Below are 9781 nucleotides of genomic sequence, written 5' to 3' on the forward strand. Positions count from 1 at the left end.
TAATAATTCAAGAAAATATAAAAGTGTCAATGCATGTACTGTGTAATTTTAAGTATAAAAAATAAAGAGTTGCTGAGCTGGGCTGGCAGAGGAAGGTAGAAGGCAAGAGTGGAAGAAGGCAGTAGAGGCAGAAGGCAGTAGAAGTGTCAGAAGAAAGCAGAGAGCAGGAGTAGAAGCAGAAGGCAGAAGGAAGTAGAAGCAGCAGAGGATAGCAGAGAGTAGAGGGCAGACAGCAAAGAGCAGAAAGTAGAAGCAGGCAGAAGCTGGAGAGAATAGCCGGACAGCACAACAAGTTGAAAAACCTCTCAAATTGTATTCATTTCTTCATCCGAGGATTCTGCATATTCGCTGGTGTCCCACGACCCCCTGCGGAGAGCAGGAACTCCCTGCAGAAAAACAGGATCAGCATTTCTGTAGCTGAGGGAACTGAAGAAACAATTCAAGCCTTGACAGGCAATTTTGAAGGATCTCATGGGCAAAATATTGAATGATGTAGAAAGCTTCAAACAAAGATGGGAGGAATATACAGATTCACTGTACCAAAAAGAAATTGTCAACATTCAACCATTTCAACAGGTAATATATGATCAAGAACCAATGGCTCTGAAGGAAGAAGTCCAAGATGCACTGAAGACATTGGTAAAGAACAAGTTTCCAGGAATTGATGGAATACAAACAGATTTTTTTTCAGCAAAATATGCAGCACTGGAGGTACCCACTCATCTATGCCAAGATATTTGGAAGACAACTACCTGACCATCTGATTGAAAGCAATCTATACTTATGCTCATTCCAAATAATGATGAGTCAATGGAATGTGGAAATCATGGGACAATGTGGATATCATTAATATGGCATGGAATTACAATTTTGCTGGGGATAATTTAAAAAATATCTACAGAAGTGTATTGACAAGGACCTGCCAGCAATTGAAGCAGGGTTTATACAAGGACATGGAACAAGCAATATCATTGGTGATGTCAGATGTATGTTGGTTGAAAGCAGAGATTACCATAAAGGTTTTTCCATGTACTTTTTTGACTTCATAAAGGCTTTCAATCACGTGGATCATAACAAGCTATGGACAATATTGCTGAGAATGAGTATTCAGGAATGCTTACTTTTATTCAAGAGGAACCTATACATAGGTCAGGAGGCAGTCATTAGTACAGAACAAGGAAACACTGAATGGTTTAACATTAGACAAGTTGTGTACCCGGGTTGTATTCTTTCACCATACTTATTCAAGCTGTATACTAAATACATAATCCTGGAAGCTGGATTATATTAAGAAAAATGTGGCATCAAAATTGGAGGAAGACTCATTAATCATCAGCAATATGCAAATGATACAACCTTGCTTACTAAACACAAAGAGGACTAAAAATACTTATGGATGAAGATCAAAGACCATTGCCTTCAATATGGGTTGCACCTAAATTTAAATAAAACAAAAATCCTCACAACTAGAACAATAAATAATATCAAGATATATGAAGAAAAGATTGAAGTTGTCAAATAATTCATTTTGCTCAGATCAACCATCAACACTTATGGAAACAATAGTCAGGAAATAAAACAATTGTATTGCATTAGGCAAATCTGTTGCACAAGACCACTTTAACGTGTTCAAGAGCAAAGATGTTCAATTTGAGGACTAATCTGTGCCTAACCCAACCAAGTCCTGCTGTGGCGCTGTGGGTTAATATGCTGGACTGCAACTTCAGTTTGAATTGCAATATAGGTAATTCAAGCTCACCAGACGGTACTGGAAACCCTACATAGGGTTGCTATAGGTTGAAATCATCTTGACAGTACTTAACAAGAACAACCCAACCCATAGTAATTTCAATAGCCTAACATGCATGTGAAAGTTGGAAAATGAATAATGAAGACCTTAGAAGAATTGATGCATTTGAGTTATGCTGCTGGAAAACAGTGTTAAAAGTACTTCATGGGCTACCAGAAGAACAAACAAATCTTTTTTGGAGGAAGTAAAATGAGAATACTCCTTAGAAGCCAGGATGGCCAGACTTTAAGTTTCACACTTTGGACATATTAGGAGGGACAGTTCCTTGGTGAAGGGCATCGTGCTTGGTAAAGTAATGGGTCTGTGAAAAAAGAGGAAGACCCCCAAAGAGATGGATTGGCACAGTGACAGCAACAATGAGACCAAGCATAGCAATAATTGTGAGGTTGGCAATGTACAAGATCATGTTATGCATAAGGTTGCTTTGAGTTGGTACAAATTTGACAGCACTTAACAACAGTAACAAAATGTAGTCTACCTTTCCTTCTTACTGGTCGGTATTATTTTGGAAGCTCTGTCTAATCTGTTAACCATGGGTGAACCTGCTGGTTTTTATTATATCTGGTAGAATAGTGTAGAGTATCACAGCAACATGCAAGCCAACACCGTATGACAAACTGTTATTCATCTGGTGATTCCTGACTCTAGTGACAATGTGTAGCATTTCCTGTGAGGGGCTTATTGTTTTGAACCACTGACTTTTCTGTTAGCTGTCAATATTATTGATTCTTTTCCTGTTAAGTGCTGTCAAGTTGGTTGCAACGCAAAGCAGCCCTATGAAGGCTTTCCATAATCTACTGATTGGCTTGGACCCCAGACATTGCAGTTAGCATTCCAGCATATGTTCTATAACACCACACCTAGACTCAAACAGTATGCGTTAGCATGTTATAAATATTATGATGGTACAACACAAAAGATGTTTATGTTTATTTTAAATGGAGACTAACAGGTCAGTGGAAATGGTAGTGATAATACCTCTTTATTGTGTCCAGATATTCACCTCATTACTCCTTTTATAAAAAACATTAAGCTTAGTCTAAATATGAGGGTCAGCTGCTTTTATAAAACATGCTGAAATCAATAGGTAAAATTAAACAGAACAGAAAAGAATGATCAATGACTAAATATCCAAGTTAATTTTTTCTTAAAAAATGTTTCATCATAGGAACAAAGTAGACAATAGTAGTCACAACTGTTACATTATTGGTTTGTCAATGCTGTTGCTATTGTTTGTAAGTGTTTTCAAGTAGGTTCTGATTCATATTGACCCTGTATAGGGTTTCTGAGGAGTGGTTGGTGAGTTCAAACCACAGACCTTGCAATTTAAACAACTCTGCAATCTAGTGCTTATCCTACACTAGGACACTAACATGGCAATGTTGGTTGGTTGTTACGTGCTGTGGAGTCGGTTTGGACTCATAGTGACCCTGCATATGGTTTCCGAGGCTGTAAATATTTATGGGAGCAGAAAGCCTCATCTTTCTCCCATGGAACAGCTGGTGGTTTTGAACTGCTGACTGGGAGATTAGCAGCCCGATTCATAGCCAGTTGTCAATAATCACCAGTTAATCTTCAAATATCATTATGTGTCTGGAGCTGCCCAAACCAGCAGTTGAAAATTGAAGGCAAATAAACTTTAGTGTTTATGATTATAAAATTAATGCAGCACATTCATTACTCTTCTTAGAGCGGAATAGTTTTATAATATGGGGAATCAGAGGAGTTCCAGAAGCCCCATTTTTTTCATAACTATTTTCCAGTAATCTCATTAAAATAAGGGTGTATCTATTTTTCTTCTCCTGCACATCAATAAATCAATTCTAACAGCATACTAAGGGTTGATTGTCATTCTGTTTGCAGTTATTGTGTCTTATTATTGTTTAACTTCCTTTGTAAGGGTGACAGCTCAACAATGAGCCAATAAATAATTTTTGAAGTTTAAATTTAAAAGTGAATAAGCTGTGATCAGAACTGTCATCTCCACCCAGATTAAAAGAATCACCTAAATAAGAGAAAAATCTTCAAATAGTGTTCTGGTTTTTTTTCATTAATTATCAAATTATCTTATGGCTTGTTCTCTTTCAAACACTATCCCACTAAAGATATTTCAAAGATCATATTTGGAAGACCAAATACTATTTGGTCATTGACTCATGGTGACCCAATATTATTCAGAATAGAACTGCATTCTACGTTATATCAATAGCTGTGACATTTAGAAAGTTTTATTTTTTCCACAGCAGTCAGTTTTACTTAGTAGCAGGGTACTTGATCTTTTTCACCATGTATGATCTGCTATTGGGAGGCCATATCCTTCAATTTGAATGAAAAATAAATCATTAGAGTGGCCATTATTATAATTGAACTCAGTGATAAATGTAAGCATTTTGATATTGATTTCTGGGGTAGATTAGTTTTGTGTTCACACTCTTATCTGAAATCCTTTTTACAAATTGTTCTCCCTGTATGGCTCCATTTGACGATAGGCTATGAAACAAATTAGCATGAGATTTGGAAGGTGCAAATCCATGAAGCAGACATTTGGCTGTGAAGGTCTGGACAGGATGTCGTGTGCCAATGCAGTCTGTGTCATTTGTTGCTGATTTATAGTTCATGCTGTTATTAATGGGTGATAAGTTATCACCAGTTCATCCAACTCATATTAGACTCTCCCATTGGCTTCTCATGCAACTAGACAAGATATATTTGCAACTCTTTGATGAAGAAAAGCACCATCTGCAAATAACTCACATCATTAGGTTAGACTTGACAAGCAAGGATGTAATGACTCTCTTTACTCATTGATTTTAGCAAGTCTGTTTGGGCTTCAATTATTTCATGTTGCTGTGTTGTTAGGTGCTGTTGAGTAGGCTCTGACTCATAGTAATCCAATGCAGAGCAAAATTAAACACTGCTAGTCCTGTGCCCTCCTCAAAATATCTGTTATGCTTGAACCCACTGCTACTGCCATTGTGCCAACCCATGCTGTTTATTTTTTTTCTCTCTTTTTTACTATCCCCGCCCTTACATACACAAATTTTACCAAGCATACTGTCTTTCTGAAGGGTTTGGTCCCTCCTGATAAAATAACAAAGTATGAGGGACTAAATCTCACTATCCTGGATTCTAAAGAGCATTCTGGCTGTACTTCGTCCATCACACAATTATTTGTTCTTCTGGCAGATCATGGTACTTTTAATATTCTTCTTCAACACCATAACTCAAATGCATCAGTTATTTTACTGCGTTCTTTATTCATTGTTCAACTTTCCCATGAATAGAAAGGGACTGAAAATACCGTGGCTTCAGCAGGTGCACCTTAGTCCTCAAACTGATGCAATATGTACTTAGATTTCTTGACATTTGCTTTCATGATAGTTGATTGTGGATTCAAGTAAAATGATCTTTGACAATTTTATTTTATTCTTCATTTATCATGAAGTTATTTATTGGTGCAGTTGTGAGGATTTTGTTTATATTGATGTGCAATCCATAGAAAGGCTGTATGGAGTCAGTCTTTGATGCACTTCAAAGCATTTGAAGATTATGTCACTTTCAGCAAGCAAGATTGTATCATCTGCATATCAAAGGTTGTTAATGAGTTTTACTCCAATCATAATGCTGCATTCTTATTCATATAACCAGTATTCTTAAGTTCTTTGTTTAGCAAATAAATGGAATAAGTATGGTGAAAGGATACAACCCTGGCTCAGCTTCTGCTTTTAATCCATTCAGAATCTTTAGTTATGGTCTAACAAATGACTCTTGGACTATGTACATGTTCCTCATGAGCACAATTAAGTGTTCTGAAATACTCATTCCTCACAATGTTATCCATAGCTTATAGTGATTCACACAGTCAAAAGACTTTGCTTAGTCAGTAAAGCACAAGCAAATATACTTCTGGAACTCTCTGCTTTCCGCTAATATCTATATGACATCAACTCTGATATTCCTAGTTTCACATCTGCTTCTGAATCCTGGTTGCATTGCTGTCAATATACTATTGCAGTCCTTTTTGAATTCTCTTTTAAAAAAACATGTGTTGCTTACTTGTGATTGTAATGATAATCTTTGATGATTTGCTCATTCTGCTGTGTCACTTCACTTTGAAAAGGACACAAATGTAGATCACTTACAGTTGGTAGACCAGGTAGCTATCTTCCAAGTTTCTTGATATAGAAGAGAAAATACTTGAGTGCTTCATCATTATCATTGTTAAAAGATTTAAATTTGTGTTCCACCAATTCCTGAAACTCAGTTTTCACCAATGCTGTCAGTGACTTAATTCCTTCAGTATCATTGGTTCTTCTTGATCATATACTACCTCTTGAAATAGTTGAACATCAACCATATATTAAGGGATAGGACTTGGTGTATTCCTTCCATTTTCTTTTGATGTTTTCTGCATCATTCAATATTTTGTCCATTTTGTTGTTATTGTTATGTCCTGTCACGTCAGTTCCAACCCAGAGCAACTCTTTATAGTGGCTTGTTGTTGTTGTTATGTGCTGTGGAGTTGGTTCCGACTCATAGCAACCCTGAACAGGGTTTCTGAGGCTGTAAATCTTTACGGGGACAGAAAGCCTCATCTTCCTCCCGTGGAACAGCTGGTAGTTTCGAATTGCTGACCTTGAGGTTCACAGCCGGATTCGTAACCACTACGCTACCAGAGCTCCTTTTATAGTGGCTGGTGGGTTTGAAATGTCAACCTTTTTGTTCAAACTGACCTTTCATTGCAGCACAATATCCTGCAGTGCCACACCAGAACTCCATAGAATCCTTAATATTCCAAGTCTACATATGATTTTTTTTTTCCCTTGAGTTCTTTCAGCTTGAGAAGTGCTGAGATTTTATTTTCTAACTGTAGGTCAGTTCATATTTCATTACAATACTTTTCTTTGCCTCTTAAGCTTGCCTAGTAATATTCTGTTCAACAATTTTACTTCCTCATTTCTCCCAATTCCTTTACCAACTCTATGTTCAATAATAAGTTTAAGAGTCTCTTCTGACACCCATTTTGGTCTTTTATTTCTTTCCTATGATTTTAATGATCTTTTCCTTTTTCTTCCCACTTTTTTCTGTATTATGTTTCTGATGGTATCCAACAACTCTTCTGCTCTGTGTCAAACACATAAAATCTCTCTTAAGATGGTCTCTCAATTTAGGTGGGAAATATTTAAGATCCTACCACTCATCTATCAGCTTGTCATATTGTGGCTTGCCAATTGCTAGGATGTTAAAAGCTATGTCACTAATATTTTAAATACCAAAAGAGTTCACTCATGGTGTACAGGTTTCAACTGAGCTATCAGACTAAGACAGAATCTGAAGAAGGAGGATGACTACTTCTGAATGTTTAGCCACTGAAACCCTTGTGAATAGCAGAGTTAGAAAGCACTGGAATATTGAATATTGAACATGATAAGCAGGCCCAGAATACTGTCAGATATAGTTCTGATGATGAACCCCTCAGATTGGAAGGCACTCAAAATGTGACTGGGGAAGAGCTGTCTGTCATCTTAAGGCAGAGTTGACTATGATGACTCAAATAGAGTAAAGCTTTTGGGACCTTCACTTTCTGATGGAGTACAATTCAGAATGAGGAAAAAAGCTGTAAATATCCATTAAAAATCAGAATATGGAAGATATGAAGTATGAATCTAGGAAAATGAGAGTTGTTAAAAATGAAATGGAGGCTTGATGGTGGATCAGGGAGAAGTGTAGTGAGGATCTCTGTCAGCAATAATACAGGATACCAGATGAAGCGGGTTCAGGTCTGCTTGTCCTTTCAAGTGGGAATGTCCCACCTCCGAAGGCTCTGGTTGGGGCTCAGGATTCTACCTAATGTCCTATATACTACAAAGTCTCCACAAGAAGTCTATCTCACTGGCAACTTGAATTGGTAGAACCAAGTGTCTGGATTCATGTTCCTTCAACTGATAATCATAAGAAGCCAACCCGAACATTCATGATACAAATTGCTGTTCTAGTTAAATAACAAAATGGAAGAGATACTGACATGAGACAAATTTAAATACACATTCCAGTAGAAGAAAGTTCCATTAGAAAATTTCCTAGATGCACAACTATAAATTTCATGATGTGACTGAATGTGAAGTCAATGAGGTGACTTTCAAACAGAAAAATGTCATTTAATGTATGTTTTAACTTTTCATTAAATAATATGCCTGACATCTTAATCGAGAAAAGCTAACTATTTTATAATTTTGTATGCAATTAAAAGTAGTATATTGTATCTTTAATAAATAAATAAATTTGGGCCCATGCTGTTTTACATATCATATGTTAAAAGCTCACATATTCTACATTATTAAAAATGCATTTGAAGACAACCATTAATTTTCTTTCTTATATTAAAAGTGAACAGGTTGAAGTGATATTTTAAATAATTAAACAACAACAACAACAAAAGTTATTTAGAATTAACAAATCATTGGTTTTTCAAAATTCCATCCTGCAATCTCAAGCATCATTTCTATCACCAAGGCTATATTTTAAAATTACTAATCGTTCCTCTTTGTTCAAACTTTTGCATTCCAATATCAGTATTTAATAATATATCTTGATTACATGTTTGATCCACTTCAGACTGAAGAACTTGCAATAATTCTTTAAATTAATCAGTACTGGCTAAAGTGGTTGGTGCATATATTTGAATAATATATGTATTAATTGGTTTTGCTTGTAGGCATATTGATATTACCCTACCACAGACTGCTTTGTACTTCAGTACAGATCTCAGAATATTCTTTGTAATGATGATTACGACACCATTCCTTTTCAATGTGTCATTCCTGGCATAGTAAATTATGTGGTTGATAGATTCAATATGCTTATAGTTGTCACCTCATTCTGAGTTGTGCTCTATCAGCAAATTCATGTCATCATGGTCAACACTAATCTGAGGAAGCAGACCTTTCTCAGTCATACTTTGAGTACCTTTTAACCTTAGGGGCTCATTTTCTGGCAATAAAATTCACAATCTTCTTGTGCTCTTCATCATGATTCAATAGTCAGTATTCTGGTGCTACATGACAACATCAAATTAACTGCATCTGTAGAAGGAGAATATGGAAAAGCTCCATATCATCAGTGAAAACAAGGCCAGGGGAAGATTGTAGAACAGACCATCAATTGCTCATATGCAAATCCAAACTGAAGCTGAAGTAAATGGAAACAAGTCCACAAGAGACACAATATGACTTTGAATATACCCCACCTGAATTTAGAAATCATCTGAAGAACAGATTTGATAATTAAACATGAAAAACTGAAAACCAGAAGAGTTGTGGGATGACATCCAGAATATCATACATGAAAAAAACAAAAAGTCATTAAGAAGACAAGAAAGAAGGAAAAAATAAAAATGGATGTCAAGAGAGATATTGAAACTTGCTCTCCAGTGTAGAAATGCTAAAGTAAATGGAAGAAATGAGGAGGTACAAGAGCTAAACAGAAACTTTCAAAGGTCAGTTCAAGAAGATAAAGTCAAATATTACAACATAATATGCAAAGATCTGGAGTCAGAAAAAACAAAAGGAAGAATACACTCAGCATTACTCAAGCTGGGGAAACTCCAGAAAAAAGTCAAGCCTCAACTTTCCTTATTAAAGGATTCTCTGGGCAAATTATTGAATGATACAGAAAGCATCAAGAGAAGGTGGAAGGAATACACAGAGTCACTGTACCAAAAGGAAATGGTTGATGTTCAGCCATTTCAAGACGTAGCATATGACCAGGAACCAATGATACTGAAGGAGGAAGTCCAATGTACATTGAAGAAATTGGCAAAAAACAAGATACCAGAAATTGATGAGATAAAAATGGAACTCATTCAAGAAAGTGAGGCAGCACAGGAGATACTCATGGGAACACGGAATGGTTTAAATGAAAAAAGGTGTGTGACAGGGTTGTGTCCTTTCACCATACTTATTCAACCTGTAT

General features: G+C 36.2%; 1 pseudogene; it reads left to right on the forward strand.

Moving 5' to 3' along the window:
• Positions 1-7946, forward strand: part of LOC102823535 — a 71234-nt pseudogene extending 63288 nt beyond the window's left edge.
• The last annotated feature ends 1835 nt before the right edge of the window (positions 7947-9781 follow it).

The sequence above is a fragment of the Chrysochloris asiatica genome, unplaced genomic scaffold (genome assembly GCF_000296735.1).
Source record: "Chrysochloris asiatica unplaced genomic scaffold, ChrAsi1.0 scaffold00248, whole genome shotgun sequence".
NCBI classification, from domain to species: domain Eukaryota; kingdom Metazoa; phylum Chordata; class Mammalia; order Afrosoricida; family Chrysochloridae; genus Chrysochloris; species Chrysochloris asiatica.